At 52.3% G+C, this 17,059-nt stretch overlaps 1 protein-coding gene across 8 annotated transcripts in view; it reads right to left on the bottom strand.

Annotated features, from left to right (window-relative positions):
* GNG7 (G protein subunit gamma 7) overlaps nt 1-17,059 on the bottom strand; it is a 63,014-nt gene that overhangs the window by 37,401 nt on the left and 8,554 nt on the right. For 3 of the 8 annotated variants that reach the window (XR_011805299.1, XM_038169003.2, XM_072029351.1), the window contains exon 2: nt 13,791-13,868. The gene's annotated coding sequence lies outside the window, so the exon portion shown is untranslated. Of the gene's footprint in view, nt 1-1,812; nt 1,835-2,251; nt 2,274-4,797; nt 4,820-9,493; nt 9,518-11,816; nt 11,839-13,790; nt 13,869-17,059 lie in introns of those variants that run through there. The other 5 variants (XM_072029358.1, XM_072029357.1, XM_072029361.1 and 2 more) reach the window with 5 other exon arrangements.

Below are 17,059 nucleotides of genomic sequence, written 5' to 3'. Positions count from 1 at the left end.
AACCTGGTTTGGCAGAGGCCAGCCCTGAGGCTCGCTGCGTGCAACGCCGCCAGCACTGCCTGAGCACCAGGGTTTTTTGGGGGAAAAAAAAGCAAAACCCCAGCAGGTCTTTGTGTTGCCTGCGACATGGACGCCACCACACGGCCTCGTTAAACAGTGACGGGGATGCCTCGCATGTCAGCCGGTGGCTCAGACCCCAAAACAAATGTCATGTTTGCTCAGCCACGTGTGACTAACTCGGGCAGCAGACGACACCACCGAGCACCCCCGGGTTGCAGCCAGCGCTGCCAAACGAAACCTCAGCTCTGCAGCCCAACGGGACCAGGAGGACACGTTCCTGTTTACATGGAATTTAGGTGTTTCAGAGGAAAGACTGATTTAATTATCCTGGCTGCCTGCCCGTTTGGCAGAGGCGGGACGGAGCGGCGGCTTGCCCAAACTCCGGGGCCACGTGCAGGGACCCCTTCTTCCTTCCCAGCTCCTCAGCCCTCCTCGGCCAGGGGCTCTTTGGAAGCAGCAGGGCGATGTGGCAGGAAAAAAAAGGAGCCCTGCTGTGTTTACTGCTGCTGGGAGGAAAGCCCGGCGGGCCGGCAGTGCTGAAGGTTAGCTCAGTGCGCAGGTGGAGCGTGTGGGAGGGCAGGAAGGACAAAACCCAGAGCCAGCAAGAACTGACTCAGCAACGCTCCCCCCCCACCCCCCTTTCATTATCTCTGATCTTACAGCCGAAATGTTAAAGCACACTTTCAGAATGACAACGCGAGCCGGGGATGGTTTACATAACGCTGCTGGAAGCCAGCAAACGTTTCAACCCCTGTAGGTTACCCCGAGCGGGGAAGTCGGTCGCGTTGGGAAGCTGCCGGATGGAAGATGGCATTGCAGGGTGGGAGGCTGGCACGCCACGACGTGCAGAGCATGCAGGATCAGCACGGAGGGACAAAGGGATCCCCAAAAGGGCCGGGGAGAGGCTGGCTGTGCCACGGGGCTGCAGCCAAGCACAGGTCCTGCTCCTGGTTGTCCCAGCTGCTCTGCAGGCACCGCGTCCTCCTTCCACCTGCAGGTCACTCAGAAAGCATCACCGCAAAGAATTAACCCTAAGTGACAGGAGTAGTGCTGCAAGTCAAAAATGCACTTTTTTCCTTTCTCAGATAGATAAGGAACAGAAATGTTATCAAAACTGGCAGCTGTGGGCACAGGGGGATGTGCCACCAAGAGCGGCCGCAAAGCCACCGTGCCAAAACATGGACAAAAACCCCGCTGTAGTTGTTTTGCCATCATCTAACATCAGGCCATGTAGGTATTTATGAAGCCTTCTGCAGCGCACTCAGCTAATTCCCCGAAAATCATGTGCCTGCACAGTGGATTCCAGCTTCGGAAGCCTTCCAATGTTTTCCTGCGAAGGGATGCGATCACCGTGCAGCACTAACAGCAAGCTGAGATCCTGCCTGGCTGCTGGGCTGCCAGCCACTGACCCCAGCAGCGGCTCATTAAGCCTCCAGGCATCTCCTCCCAGCTATTTCTGTCCAACGACACGCTCCGAGGCTTGAAGAGCCTACAGCAACCTCAGACTGGGGACAGAAGGGCAGATATTAGTTACAGAACTGCGTTATAAAACATTCAGAGAAACACTAATTGCTCAGAAATTAGTGCTCGTGTAACGAGCACATGGCACAGAGAGCACATCAGCTCTCTGATCTGCTGCTTGCAGGAGGAAGGGCAGCGAGTAGTCATCGGGCCTGAAGGACTCATTTCATTTCTCAGTCATTAAAAAAAAAACAAAAAAAAAGTCAATCCTCCACAGACGCTTCTACCCACTTTGGCCAATCAATCCTGATCGATCCCCACCGCCTTCAGTCTGGGTGTGAGTCACGGCACCGAGTGACACCCCCATGCAGGGGCTGCTGCCCCCCCAGGCTGAGCGCAGCGGGCTCAGGACCCAAGCACGAGGCTGGGGGACGAGCCCACGGCCGATTTATTCCCTGCAGGACAGCCCCGTGGGGATGGGGAGCTGCAGGGCCAGCTGCTGGGAACACAAAGTGCTCCATCTGGGCTGATTAGCCAAGGAAAAGGCTGATGAGAAAGAAAAAAAAAAAAAGATAATCAAGCCTGCAGGGCAAGGCAGCTGAATGCTGCCCAAAAGCCGTGCTGCAATTTTTTTGGTATGAAACAGCACCTTATTTAGACAATCTGAGGAATGTTACAGAGGGACACCGTGGCTGGGGATTTGCATAATGGGCGTCTCCGTCTTGCTTACCTAACGGGGGAAGAATCCCGTCTGTCAGTAAGTCTAGACTGCGGTGGTGAGGCCAGGGGACCCAGGGATCTCCTGGCCAGAAACAACACCGGGACGGGTGCTGCCATCTGCCGTCACCCACCATGGCCATCTCCGGACCCAAGCTGCTCCACGACACGAGGCTCAGCGTTATTTGGCATTATTTAGTGGCAAATAAAGCCTCCTCCTGCTTGCCAGACCCAAGCTGACTCCTTTTGGGGGCTCCAAGGAGCCCAGCGAGGAGCCGTGGCCACAGCAGCCGGACCGCGCTGCTGGCCGTGGCACCTTGCAATTACAGCAACAGGCTCTTTTATTAAAATGCATCCAAGTTATTCGGTATTTGATAAAAGGCGGCAGCATAATGGCTCTAAACTCAGAATTATCTCAAGGTTTTCATAGCCCAACAGAGACCTCTGCAGCCCAGGCAGGCTCACTGCACGCCGCGGCTCGAGGCAGTGCTCGGCGCCAGTAGGGCTTTTTGGTGAGATCCCACACCCAGCAGGCACAAAGCTCGGGTTTTAGGCAAAAAGCTCGGGATTTAGGCACGTTTCCACCTGCACCACGGGGTTTGGAACCGCACAGACCTCAATGCTTCCAAGTGAAGGGCAGCAGCAACTCGTCACCAATCCAACTTCTTCCTGCCCCAAAGCGTGCCAGCGTGGCACATCTTGCCCCAAGCCCCAGTTGGGACATCAAACATCTCCCAAAATGGGGAGGTCTGAAACACTCCAGCATCCAGACCCCCAGACCTAAACCGTACACTAAGCAAAGCAAAGCTCCTTCCCTACTTTAAGATCCAGCCCCCCAGTGCAAAGACAACCCGCTGCTAGGACGTGAGCGAGGTGCCCTGCTCCCAGCGAGCGGATTCCCATCTCCAGGCCAAAGTTCCTTCACCTCGCGGATATTTCACACATGGGATTGGACATGTAGGGTCTCACAAGAGTCCTGCAGGTGCACGAAGATGCTGCTGAGGCTGCACGGGCAGCACTGCTGGCAGCTGTGCCACCACCAAGAGGCAGTGACCAGAGAAAGGCAGCGCTGACGCTCCCGTACTGCACGTTCAAGACATTTTCTGTCCAAAGCAGCATCAGGCATCATTTCTTTCAAGGAAAAAGATCTCAGAGTATTTCCTATAAGCTGCTGCACTCAGCAGTCAGCATCTGGTGACCAGCAGGGCAACAAAGGATGACTGGGCTGTGGTCAGGTCCAACCGCAGCGCGTCACGCGCGGGGCACGACGCTGCCACCCCTACAGCGGGCGAGCTTCGAGACCTCCGAAAAAAGAGGGACACGAAGGCAGGGCTGCGTGAAAAACAGCAGGAGCTGTCTTGCAAAACAGTGGTGAAAACGTGCTGCTGGAATGCTGTTTGTAGGAAGTCGGAGCAGACAAAAAGCCTTGCTTAACCCCGCCGTCGTTTCCTCCAAAACGCGCTCGGCTGATAGGGCTCTGCGCCGCGAGGTCAGCGGAGGCGTCGCTCCGGTGCAAATCAAACTTCAGCACTGCTCGGGGTGCACACAGGGAAAAACCCAACAGAATGGAGAAACCGGGCTAAAACCGCCCGATTAAAGCCCAGATCTCTGCTCCCAGATCACCCAAAAAGTCTAGAGCGATCTCAAGCAGCACAAGTGCTGTTTAACTTATTTCGTCTACAGAAGAGTCATGAGGCTTTAATCACCACGCTGCTTCATTAGCCGGAGCTCACTAATTACAGCATTTGTTAGTCAGCACTGGCAGATAATGCTTCAGCGCTGATTGTTTGCGTAGGGGAGACTGGAGCTGATGATTTAATAAGTTTAATGGCATACAAGGTGAGGTGCAGGAGCTGTCCTCAGCAGAACGGAGAAAATCGTCGCGGTGTCGCCGTGCCACGAAAGCAGCAGCTTTGGTGGGATCACCGGCACGATGCCAGCGTTCGGAGGAGACAGCAGGGAAATAGGAAGGTGCTCGCCCTGCACCACCGTGTACCAAGCCTCCTGCCTCCGCCCTGGCCCCTTTGCTCGGGGCAGGGAGAAGCCAGGACGCCCGCACCATCACCTCTCCTTCAGCACGCGGCAAGAATTTTCGGAAAAAGAACCAAAAAGGCACCGTCTGCAGCACCTCCTGTTCACGAGACGCTGGTTTAACACACGCGCAGAGGCTGGGTAAAATAAAAAAGGAAGCTGAGCTCCAGCACCCAGCTCCAGCAGCTACAAGCTGCTCTTCCCCAGCCCTGCGCGGGAGCAAAGGCTCCCCCACACTCCTGACTAAGAGGGCCACGTCTTTGGAATCCGTGGATCTCCTACCCTAATTAAGGAGGTGGATCGCTGTTACATAACGAGCAGCACGCTATCCTCGTGGGCAGGGCAAGCACCGGGCTTCGCCTCCGACCGGCAAGGAGCAGGACAAGTCCCCTCCGAGGGTGCCTGGGAACCGTGGCAGGTAAAACAGCCAGCAGGGAAGGTGAAAACACCCGAACAATACTGCCAGTTCCCCAAGAGTCGAGTTGTTCTTGCTCACCTTGTTGCAGCAGAGCAGTTTTGGCTACTTACGTGTGCTTGCTGCCACAGCATCCCAGTTCCATCCCATTCCTTCCAGAAAAGGGAACTGGGATTCGGGAGATCGGCCGCTGGCACACTGAACAGATGGTGCGTTATTAATGAACTTCAAATTCGGAATAATACATCTCGCCCCGCTGATTGTGACTTTATTATCATAATATTTACTCCAGTAATCAGCGTGGTGAAGGCGCTGCGCTGACTGCAGTCGTCTGTTTTTGCTGTTATCAATTTCCCATCCCGAAGAACGCCACGTCCCAGGTACATTTTGAAATTAACATTGATTCCTTTCAATTTTATGGTGTTTCCAAGCAATTTTTTTTTTTCCCCTGTTGCACACAACAGACACACTGGCAGGGAAGGCATTTTCGTCTGTTTTTATAAATAATGCTCATGACCTGGAGGTCAAGCTTGGTATTTCTGACCCTGAATTTTGTGACATCTGAAACTGGAGATAAATAACGCTGCGGCTACTGGATGAGAGCTGACTTAAATACCCTGCTCTGGATTTCCCTGCCATCTAGCTACAGGACTACAGCCAGCAGATGTTGAACTCCTGTCCCCTGCGGTGGGAGAGGAAGAGCTTTTGCACCTTTGTGTTACTGGGGGGATGCTGCAGAGCGGTGTTTGAGCAAAAAAAGCCGGCACAGAGCCCTTTGGCTGAGCACGGGCACGCTGGCAAGCTCAGCTTTCAAGAAACAAACACCGAAACCTCAAAACTTGATGGCGAGAGGACTGAGCTGGCCCCTGGAAAACACAAAAACCACCACGGGGACAGCTTCGAGACACGACCAGCGCTGGCAGAGGCGGGGGTGCTCCCCTGCCCGCCGCCTTACGGGAGCACGGCCCCCTTCCTGCCTACCCGTAAGCGTTGCTCAACCCTCCTCCGGTCAGCCCAGCTCACCGCGCTCCGCTCCAAGCCGCTGGGAGCGAGAGCCGTGGACTCCTTCCAAGAATCCATCCGAGCCGAAATCCAACCCTGCTTGTTTTCCCCGCTCGCTGCCTGAACACAAACACGTTTGTTTTTTTGTTGTTTTTTTTTTTTTTTTTTCAGGGAGCAAAACCCACGTCACTTAACTCCCCGCTGGGTTCAGGCCGTGGTTCGCCTTGCCCCTTTTACCTCCATCTCCTGCTTTCAGTAAGTCAGTGAGGGACAGTTCTCATGCCCTTTTTTTTATTTTTTTTTTCAGAACAGCAAATTCTCACAAATACCACACCGAAAACACGAGTACCAACTCCAGCTATCTGTGTAAACACGAAGGTGAGAGCGAAAGAGAAAGCCCCGCTACGGAAAAAGGAAGCACCTGCAGCGGGGTGCGAGACCCAGAGACCAAAACGGAGCGTGGGCCATGAGCCTCAAGGCTTCAGCCAACGGCAGAAGGTTCGGGATCAGCCCCAGCTCATCTCCTGGACCCCAAAACCAGGAAGGCACCGGCTGCTTCCTCGAATTCCCTGGCTCGAGCCGGGTTCTCCATCACATCGCCCGCGTGTAGGGTGGGAGAAAGGGGGGAGGAAGATGAGCAGCCTGGGGGAATTTCAGCCATCAATAAGTGAAGAGCCTCTTCAGCCCTCTCGTATGGCACGACGTGCCTCTTGGAAGGAAGATCGCTCTCCCCATAGCCCGCTGCCTCCTGCTAATTGCTCTAAGGGATGAACTTGCCCCCGTAAATCACGGGCTGCACGGAGCCAGCGCTCAGCTCTAGCCCCCGCTCGCTGCCTCCCAGCTCTACGTGATTTTATCGCATGAAAAAATAATTACTGCTTCTAAATGGCAAACAGATTGGAATAGCAAGCAGCTTGGCCCCGTGAAGTATGTGCAGTTGTTTAAGTGTCTCTGGTGCTCTCGGAGAGGTGATAAATGCCGAGCTGCTGCCGCCTCCGAGCTGCAGGGCAGAGCTCGAAGCCACAGCCAACGACGAGCCACCCAAAACCCCAAATCTACCTTTTGACTCAACTGAGCTCTGCTGACAGCAATCACGAGAGGCAACACCCAGTACGGGGAATTTCCTCTTTGAGAGTCGCAGCATGGCCAAATGCTCGATGGAGGGGAAAAAAAAGAGAACCCTCATCTATACCAAAAGAAGTCTTGAAGCCGTAGCTACCTAAGCAAACGCCTGGAACGGCGTTACAGACACCTTTATTTGTACTGTTCCTCCTCAAACTTCATCAATGCACCTGCCTTTTTGACTGCCCTTTTTTTCCTTTTGTTTTAAAAGCAGCGCAGGGATCCCCGGGCTCAGCGCTGGCGCAGCAGCCACCGCAGCCCTTCAGATCCCTCTCGTAAGCGGTCACCATTTTAAGCTCTTTTGGGGTTTCCTGCAAGCACAGCCGTTCAGGGCTGCTGTCGAGCCACATCAGAAGTCTCTGCAGCTGAAGACAGGCCCTGAGCAGCTCCCAGGGGAAAAAACAGCGAGAGCAGCACCCCCTGCGAGGCACCTGCAGTTCTGAATTTCGACCTCTCCACCCCAGAGAGCCCCTCTCATCCCCGCAGCACTGCCTCGTGGCCCTCCCAGGGGACACACACTTGTCCCCCTCAGCCGTCCTGCAGTCGGTGCCAGCCCTGCAGACACCCCGAGCTCGGCCTGATGAACTGCAGCAGTGTTTCTCCTGCTCAGCCCTTTGAACCCAAGGTTAATGCACCAGGCGCAGTTTGCAGCAGGGAAAAAAAGCGAGCCAAAAAAACTTTCCAGAGGAACACAACACCATCTTCGGCTTTCCGCAGAAATGAGCCTTTTGTTTACAGGCTTGCAGGAGCTGACTCCAGGGGCTGGTCTGTTCTTGCTCAGAGAGGGAAAACAAGCCTGACCTCAGCGTGCTGGAATAAACTCTGCCCCCTCCTTCCCCGCATGCTTCTCCCAGTGCAAAGGTAAAGAACACGATATCCCGCAGCGTGACCCAGCCGAGTGCAGCGTGACCACGCGCTGCTGCTCGCTGACACCAAAAACAAGGCCAACGGAGCCAAGGAGGTGAGCGAGCTGGGCCAGCTCCTGCCTTCATTCATCTGGAGGCGCTGGCCAGCGGCTTCCCGGCCGGCCAAAGGTCTCCAGTAAGTCAGCTGGCCCCCAGTACGCCGCGTCCAGCGCACAGCTCCCGGTGCGCAGCCAGCCGCGCGGCAGGCACTCCACTCCCCTATCTCCCACTCGTAGCGTTTCCTACGCAGGCGATAAGCAGGCTGCAATTTCCTCCCAGCGGATATTGCAGAGCAGCTCCTGCCCGAACAAAGCCCTCAACATCGCCCTGTCGGAGTCCGAGGGGCTCCGCCACCCGGGTTAGGAACTCATCGCGGGCGTTTGTCGCACCAAGGGGTCTGGAAAAAAAACCTCGTTGGTTTTGGTCCTTCTTGACCCATGCCCTGGTTATATTTTGGGCCAGAAGCCTTTGCTCACGCTCGCCCTGCGCCACGGGTGCCAGCGCTATCACAGATACCCTGCAGTGGGTGGGAGCGGCGAGGAGGGGAATTCCTTTCCGAACTGCCTGGAAGCGGCAACAGTTGGTAATGCAAGGCATCTCCCGAGGCAAAGCCTGCAGCTGCCAACGTTCCCTCGGAGCCGGTGCAAAGCTGGAGGGAAGACAGATCATCCCTTCCAGCCCACCGGCAAGCCCGCGGTGCCAGGAACTCCGTGGGAGGCGGTCGCTGCAGAGCCTTTCCAGCACCCCCTTCCAGCTCCCCGGCAGGAGGAATTTGCTTTTCCTTCCCTCGGACGCTCCAAGATCCGGCAGGTCGCAGGGCAGGCGGGCGGCTGATGCTGTCAGCGATTCCTACTGCCACTAATAAAGAGCGCTAGGAAAAGATTAGAGGGAACACACGAGGTTCAGAGAATCCTTCTGCAGGAAGAGGCTGCTGTATGAGCAGTCTTTACGACTTTTCAAGAGTGTTTGAGTATGTGGTAGGGTAAAAATCAAAGCCACTGCATGCATAAGGTGAACGAGACAGCAGCCCAGTCACCTCTGCGCATAAAGCTCAATGTGCAATGTTCCTGATAACACGATTTGGGATTGCAATGTGAGAATAAGAGAAAATTGCATTTGCACTGGCTGTGACTTTAGACTCCTTAGCTCCAGCCTGCTCGTTCAGTGAAGAGCCCCAGGATTTAGGATGCCCAGAGCCACCAGCAGGCTGTTGGAGCAGAGCAGCGTGCCCGTGCCGTGCTGGTGCCCGTGCCGTGCTGGTGCCAGCACCGCCTGCCCTCGTGCAGCGCGGTTGGGCAACGCAGAACAGCTCATGGAAAATGAGAAGCTGCCAAATGGCCGAAGGCTCCTTCCGAGGTGTCTGATGGATCCCTCCTCGAGGAACTTGGGAACTGTTACATGCCGTACCCGTGGGCCAAACGCAAGCATCCCAGGCAGGCAGTGCTGACGGGCACCCAGCAGCACCGGCACGGGACCGTGATTCACGGCCACGCCGCGACCGCACGAGGTCGGCACCTGCCGTGGCAAGCAGGTCGCAGACCAGCACCAGAGCTTTAGGATCCCCCAGGACCAATTTCTCGGTGAAGTTAAAGGGAGAAGAACACGTTCCTTGGGATAAAGGTGCTCAGACCACGCTCGGAATTAAAGAGCCTTACTGGGATAACCCGCCCTGGTTGTAATTCTGCTACGCAGTGCTCTAAAAATAGGCAAAAGGTACTGGCCCAGAGGTAGACTTTGCCCAGCCTCCAAAAATAGACACCCAAAAATAGTAAATCATTACCAAGCAATTGCATCTGGACAACCAATGCAAAACATCCGTGGTAAAAGACAGAGTTCATCGAGTTTTTAACTTTTCCCCATTAATTCCTCCAAGGGACGAGCAGATTCCTCTCTCCTTGCCCACAGCAGCCCCGCTATTTTCCAGCCCGCGGCCCAGGATTTTTGCTAAGTAACAGCTGCCACAGCCAGTGCACATTTGCTTTTGGAAGCAAACTGCTGGTTGTGAAGTTGCTAGGAGGTCTGCGCTGGCAACTTGCTCTGGAAGCCTTTTTTTAAGTCCTAAAAAGGGAAGGCTTGGAGGAGAGGCGAGCGAGAGGGGCCTTCCCTCCACCCTGCAGGGCTTCACACCTCCAGGGACCTACGCTGCAAGCTGCCAGCCCGCAGGAACCGTTCAACGGGCCCCCCAGCAGTACATCTGTCGCTTTGAGGCCCCTCCACGGGGGGATTTCTGAGCAGCAGCTGCTCCTGTGAAGCTCGGCTCCTTCGGGTTTCGGAGAGCAACAGGAAACGCTGCCAGCAGCTGTGCTGCCCGAGGACAGAAAGCAACGAGGCCCCCGCGCAGCACCGCCGGCACAAAGGACCTGTGCACGAGCAGCTTTGTGGGTGGAAGGTGCAACTCTAGACCTGTTGTCCTGTAAGAAATAATTCCTAATTAAGTGTACAAGGTCCTACAAAGCCATCAGCTGAGGTGAGCAGGGCAGCTAGCACCGAGCTGCCTGCATTCCCACCCCACGCCGGGGTGCTCGGAAGCACAGTTCCTCCACGATCCCACATTCCTGCTCAGGCTTTGTTTTTCCTCGGAACAAAAGAGGAAAAAGTTCAAAATAAGCCCTGCAGACAGCAACATTCCATTCGCAAGAGTTCATTCTTAAAAGGAACGGGACAAACTAATTCCTCAGTAAATATTTGGGGTTGCAACTCCGCTTCGCACCATCTCCTTCAACACTTCCAAGGGTTCAGAGAGCCAGTAATAGACTCAGGACACCAGCCCGTGGAAACAACAGGACTTATTTCAGCAGTAACAGAGCTATTTTTAAAAGTTTTACTTATGGGATGCCAATTTCCTCAAGCTGTTTGGAAAATGAAATGTAAAAATGTACAAACACTAATGGAACAAAAATGCGCTATAGCAACAGCCTCCTCTTGCTAGGAGACACACCAGATACGTTCCGGACTTTCCGATTCTCTTTCATCCCCAAATCACCTTTTCCTCCTTTTAGACAACAGATCAAGAATAGCAACAAAAAAAAAATCGCTATGTCTGTAGCAAAAAATATTTGTTTATGGAGAAAGTTTGTTCCTATAAAAAAAAATCTGCCAGTTTTAGCAAATGCCTCCAGCTGTTACAAAGAGATCAAACCAGGGACAATGCACATCTCCGCTCTGGGGATGCTCACGTTTAATGTAATTAGATTAGCTCAGTGTCTCTGCCAAGCAAATAAGCAACACAAGAAGTCCTTTTATGTCGCTGACAACCTCCTAAAAATCAGAGGAATTTTAAAATGTACACCAACCCAACAACTGCTTGCAACAGGAAGAGGAGGTGAAAGAGTATCCAGCTGAAGCAGCAAGGGAGAATTCATTACGCTGTAAATACCAAAGCGAAACACAGATGGGATACTGAGGTTTATAATTCTTAAAGTGCCATTATAAAAGTGCACACAGGCATTTGCTGTTCAATATTATGACAGGCATTCAGCCGGGTAACGTATAGCTATTTTCATAGTTGCACCAACAATTCGAGAACTGTTCCAGTAAAACAAACACGAAACATCAACAGGCTGTTGACTTCAAATCACTGAAAATGCCACTCAAAAAAAAAACACCACGATGACAAACTAGCAGTGCTTCCAAGCTAGCACTAAAGCACTCCCCGGGGAAGGGATCTTTCCCCTTTCCTACAAGACGGATAAAGTTCAATCTGTTCTGCCATTACAGCAAGTGAAAAGGGAGCGAAGAAAAAGGTCTCCTCGAAGGAAGGGAAGGGTTTAAAAGCAAGGTTAATTGCTTGGTTTTAAATGTGGATATTTCTCCTGGGATACATTTTTATCTCAAAGCAACTTCTGAGGTTATTTCAATGTGCTTTCATGTTATACAAGCGCCCTATCTTCTAGAGGCTATCAAGCAGCTTTATATAGCCAATTAGCAAGAAAACCAAATAAAAGCCATAATGAACCCTGAGAAAACGGGGTGCTCTTGATGCATCAGTGATCACAAGGCCAGGGAAGCATTTCTGCAAGATGCAAGTCGCCAACAAAGATGTCTTCGTGTAAATCTAGGAACTAAACAAAACTCGACAGGATTAAACCCAGCTTCCTAAATACCAGAAAGGTGCTGAGGGTCCCACCAGGCAGCGGCGACCTGCTGGCTGCTCACCACGCAGAGCTGAATGGAGCAAAAGGGGTCACAAACGGCTCCTGAGAACAGAAGCCAAGTCCAGCAGTGGCGACTCGTTCACAGCCCTGCTTCAGGAATGGCTTAAAAAGGGAAAAAAAGCAGGCGTTGGGCTGGGGAGAGATGCATGCTTACATACTTCAGTAAAAATCTGCCTCTTCAGTGAAGAAAGATTTGCTTTTGAGATGGAGACTGGCACAAGCATTTCCTGCTTGGAGCCCTCAGGCGATATATTACAATATAACAACCTCCAGCAGTTTTCCTTTTTTTTTTGTTTTTCTCCCCATTTTCCTTATGTTTCGAATTAACTCTCCAGTCCACCCTGACTCACAGCAAGGCTCGGTGCTGATTCCATGAAAATCGCTCCCTTCTTGGAGGAGACACCAAGTGCAAAAAGTAGGGCAAAATGACGCAAGTGGAACCGACAGGCGACATTTCTCATGAAAGTGAGGCAACAGGAAGCACCGCTGTACTCCTGCCACCACCCGGGGAAAGGACGACCAGCCACATGATAAAACACAGCTCCTAATACATTTGCTAATGAGCATGCCAGTCAATTACTCATTCCAAATTGATTTAAGGACTTCGGCTCTTTCAGCTGTCTGGAGACTGACGCTGCTGCTCTGATCACGAGCAGCTCACGCCTGGAGCTGCAGCGCGGTCCAGCTGCCAGGGACACACTGCCCTCTCTTGGAGATCCCACTCAGAACCCAGGCTCCCAAATCAGCCCTGCAGAAGGATGCTGAAGACCAAAGTGCTGCTGGCATCTCTCAAAAACTCAATTTCTACCACTCAGGGACCACAAGCTACGTGATGGATTGCTTTGAAGAAAGAAGAGCGAATGTCTGTGGGAAGAGCTGCGGTCAAGGTAGGCCAGTTTTAACCGATAACCTTGAAGGTACCATCCTACCAAAACTTTAATCTTTTCACCTGGAATGAAAGGCAGATAGCGTGTGGCACCATTGTGCCTTCCCTGGAGTATATTGTAACAGATAAAAAGCATGGTGATGCCATGTTAACAGTCATCAAAGAATGTAACGTATTAAAAAAAATAATCCAATTTACAGACAACAGCTACCTTAGGAAATCAAGGTTTTTTTTGTGACCTTGGGGTAATTTTAGACACTTGACATCCTACTGATGGACTGTGAGCAGCTAAATACCCTCACAGAAATGGACTTCTGTGTTTCGGTTCCCCAGCAGTGAAGCAGGAGTGGTTTCCACCTGAAAGTTGGAGCTAAAACCAGAGGCTACTGCTCAAAGCAGCGCTCAGAGGCCCCAGTGTACCACTGGGAGCAGCAGCCTTGCTGTCCTGCCATCAGAAAGCTGCAATTGTTACCGCTACCTAAGGTGCCTGAAGTTTCATCATAATTTATCGAGCAGCCCTCTCAGGAACACAGCCTTCAAAGACAATTATTTAACCACTCACCCCTCGCATGACTAAGGGACCAGGTGATGCAGGGTACACGGAGATCTAGCACTTAGTGCTCTCGACAGAAAAGGCAGTTCAATTACTGCCCTGCATCCGGCCCTGAAAAAGCACCTTTTCAGCCCGAAAGCAGGGTGTACAGAGGTGCTCGCTGCAGTGACAGGATTGTAAGCGGCAGGTCTCGATGCACAGGGCAGGAGCAGAGCAGCCCTTCCCGAGGCTGCTGTGTGACTGACCCTCAAGTTACAGCCTTTCAAGGAACAGAATAAAACATTGCAAACGCCAAATGTTTGTGAGTTGTTACCCAAGCAGAGTTGAGGCCTTGGTCAAACCACCTCCAGGTGACTCTGAGCGTGCTGCTAGCCTCATAAGACATCCATGGTTTGGGGATTCAAGGATAGAGACCTGAGGAGTTAACTGGGAGGCAGGAGGGATGGTTTGGAAAGCTTTTTGGTGTGCTGCTGCATGAACATACCTGGTTAGGGAGCGTTCACCCTGCCGCCTTCAGAACAAAGGCAGATGTGCTCTCTGGCTTGAGAAATGGCCGGTTCTCCTAAAAGAAAGGAAACAGAGAGAGTTTTCAGCAATTAAAACGTGACTGCGGGGAATGCTTGCTACTCTGCGAACATCAGGCTTTGATCCAACCGGCTGAAACACCTCACATCTTTATTTTAATATTATTTTTTTTAAAGACAGCAGACATCACAGCCATCCAGCTACAAAGCCCCTTCTCACGCTGACAGACGCAGGCAGTACGTTCTCCCTGCATGAAACCACGCCGGAGCCGGCTCTCAGGGAACTATTTCGGGTCACCTCATAAGAATGAGGGAAACGTCACATGGATTCACGGGTTAGCAAGCCAGCAGCTCTGCCGGCTTTAAGGCTGACGGGAGGCACAGCACCTGCCTGCATCCAGTGCAGTTCAGGCTCGAGTCTGAAGATGGCCCCACGCTCACAAGGGATGCCAGGCGCTCCTGCCTCCCTGCGCAACACCCAAAAAAAAAATATCACCGGGCACACAAAGAGCGGAGAAATATTCCGAATGCTTAGTCAGCCATCAATCACATGTTATTTGTCACACGCTGACAGCGGAGATGCTGTGAAGGCAAGGAAGCAGTCACATACATGCATTGTATATTTCTAAAGATGTAAGGCTGCAATACAGAAGCTACAACAAAAGAAACCAGAGAAAAATAGCATGAGCAACTCAGGGAAGTCAAAAAGAAAGAGAATGACAAAGATAGATTTAACTAAAGAAAGGGAAGGCATATCTGCAGTATTTCATTTTTTGTTCCTCCTCACAATGATCAAATTAAAAAGCCCACACACTTAAATTAAGTACAAGTTAGAGGGGAGTTGGAAATACAGTCATTCAGAATCACTATTTAGGTTAGGAAAATTGCTGCATTATATTCCTTTGTCAAGCGGCAGATGATGAAATCTGCAGAAGAAAATGCGGAATTTGGACCCATCTCACACGAAGCCAGAAGGAAAGCTGGGGGGCACAGGGACGGGTTTCCGAGCGGCCCTGAGGAGCCTTGGCCCACCACGTTTTAGGCCCCATCACTACTTTATTTTTATTTATTTTTTAGACAACCGGATACGCGATGAACATAAAAACCAGAATTGAGGCGGGGGAGCAGGGCACAGTTAGAGCTGCGATTTACCTTTGCTCAGGAACCTTCGCTGTGTTTAATTCATACAGTCGAGCACACCTCTGATAAAAACCCCTGTCTCCATGGGCTTTGAGCAGGATTTGTCCCTAACATGGCACCCCACCGCCATTTCCCCTCCTGGGCCCGAGGCCTCAGCTGCCACCACAGGGCCCGAGGCCCAGCGAGACCCCTCAGGGCTTGACCCCCGACAAGGCCCCGCCATATATTAGCAGAGAAATACCCTCCAACACACAAGAGAAGGAAGCACAAAGGGAACAGGGAAAATTAGTGTTATTATTTTAGGCAGCCACGGGCTTCGGCTTCCTTTAAGGTGTGATCAAAGCAGCAGGCGTGCCGGCCTGTCCTCTGCGAGGGCAGGTAGCTGCGTAGCTTGTTTCCAGAGGGAATTGTTTAACGTCTAATCATTAACAGCAAAAAAACACCCCAGATAAAAGTCAGCCAGCGATAGACCAAAGCAATGATGCATTTCAAGTCAGCAGAGTCATTACAGTCACCAGGAAGCGCGGGATGTTTGCTTGTTCCTGTTATGGCCCTACCGTGTTTCCCCTGCAGAGGGGACAGCTTCGCAGGAAACAATATAAATTAGAATTAGAAGTAGTCATCTCTTTGTTCTTCCAGCCTCCATCCTCCAAGCACCACGAGCAGCAGCAGCAGGACCAGGCACGCTCGCACGGTTGGGCATTTCAAGCTGCTGCTGCCATTACATGGCGAGGGGTGGCGGCGGCATCACGAGCCTGAACACCACAGGGGCTGAGTTGGAAAGGGGCCGATGTCCACCAGCCTGGTCACTCACTGGCACAAATCCCAGCCCCTACGGCACTGGGAATCCCCAAGAGCCTGGCCTGAAGGAGGCACGGGGAAATGAGGGGCGCTGACACATGGCTTTGTCATACACCAAGCGCAGACATGGTGTATGTGTCTGATGGACACCGGTCTCCTACCTACAGCCTTCAAGCATAAAAACGGGGTGGCCAACGTGGCTCTGACCCTGCTGTCAGGTGCAGGATGAGGGCAGGAGGAACTTTGAGTCCTCTCAGCCTCCCAGGGAGTCTTTAGTATGAGGACACCCATGGGACTGGCCCACAATGTGCCATCACCTGCAAAGGGAGGCGCTCAGCCCTGTCCTATCATTCCTGGGTCAGAACGCAGAGAAGCAAAGGGAGCAGAGCCCCCTACCCCTCCTCGAACACCCCTGGGTGCCCCCCGAGTGCAAGGACATTGATGAGGTGAGGCAGAAAATAATCCAGCACTGGGCCACTGCATCTCAAGGGGACGCAGAGCCTTCTTCTTCTTCCCTGCCAGAGGTGTGTGGACTCCAGGGATGAGCATGAAGGAACCACACCAGAAGTGCCACCTGCATCGCCCCCACTAAAACATTCCTCGTATGTTTATCATTTCACCCTCTCCCAAAAAAATACTTAAAATAAGCATAGCAGCACCCTCCCTGCCTGGCTGCTCTGCTTTACCATGCATTCCAGGAGCTTCACGCTGAAATCCCAAGAAAAATGACTTGGGATTATGACATGGCACCAGAAAACAAAACACTCACTGGTTTTAACGGAGCCGTTCGCCATTCGTTCTTAATCTCCTCGCTCTATATTTATAGCGAAATACTCAGATAACACGCAGCTACGCCGTGCTTGAGGGCTCCACGCAGAAACAGGCTTCTTTAACACATATTTAGAAAAGGGGTATCTGAATAATACCTGGCCCTTTTGCAGTTTCTTTTAGCAAAAGCTCTCAAAAAGCAATAGCTTGTTTCCCTACTAACCTGGTGCTGAAAATACCAACTGCCTCATTATAATCGTGTTACTGCTCCTAAAAAAACGTAATTGGAGACTTGGGAAGGAACTGAAACGTGCTGCCCCAGAGCACTGCCCTAGCGCGAGCGGTGCTCTTTGTGCCACCGGGAACATCAGCCCTTCACCCGCAGACACGATGCAAAGCCAGAACCAACACGTACGCAGGGTCCTTACAAGGTCAACTGAATTTCAACTCTGCTTTTAGCACCTCTGTACGACAGCTCAGTCGTCCTCACCCTGACCTGCTAACGAAGCTGCAATCAGCA

Source organism: Anas platyrhynchos, chromosome 29 (genome assembly GCF_047663525.1).
Source record: "Anas platyrhynchos isolate ZD024472 breed Pekin duck chromosome 29, IASCAAS_PekinDuck_T2T, whole genome shotgun sequence".
In the NCBI taxonomy this organism is placed as follows: Eukaryota; Metazoa; Chordata; class Aves; order Anseriformes; family Anatidae; genus Anas; species Anas platyrhynchos.
The sequence above is the reverse complement of the archived record's forward strand: the minus strand, read 5'-3'. Positions and strand labels throughout refer to the sequence as shown.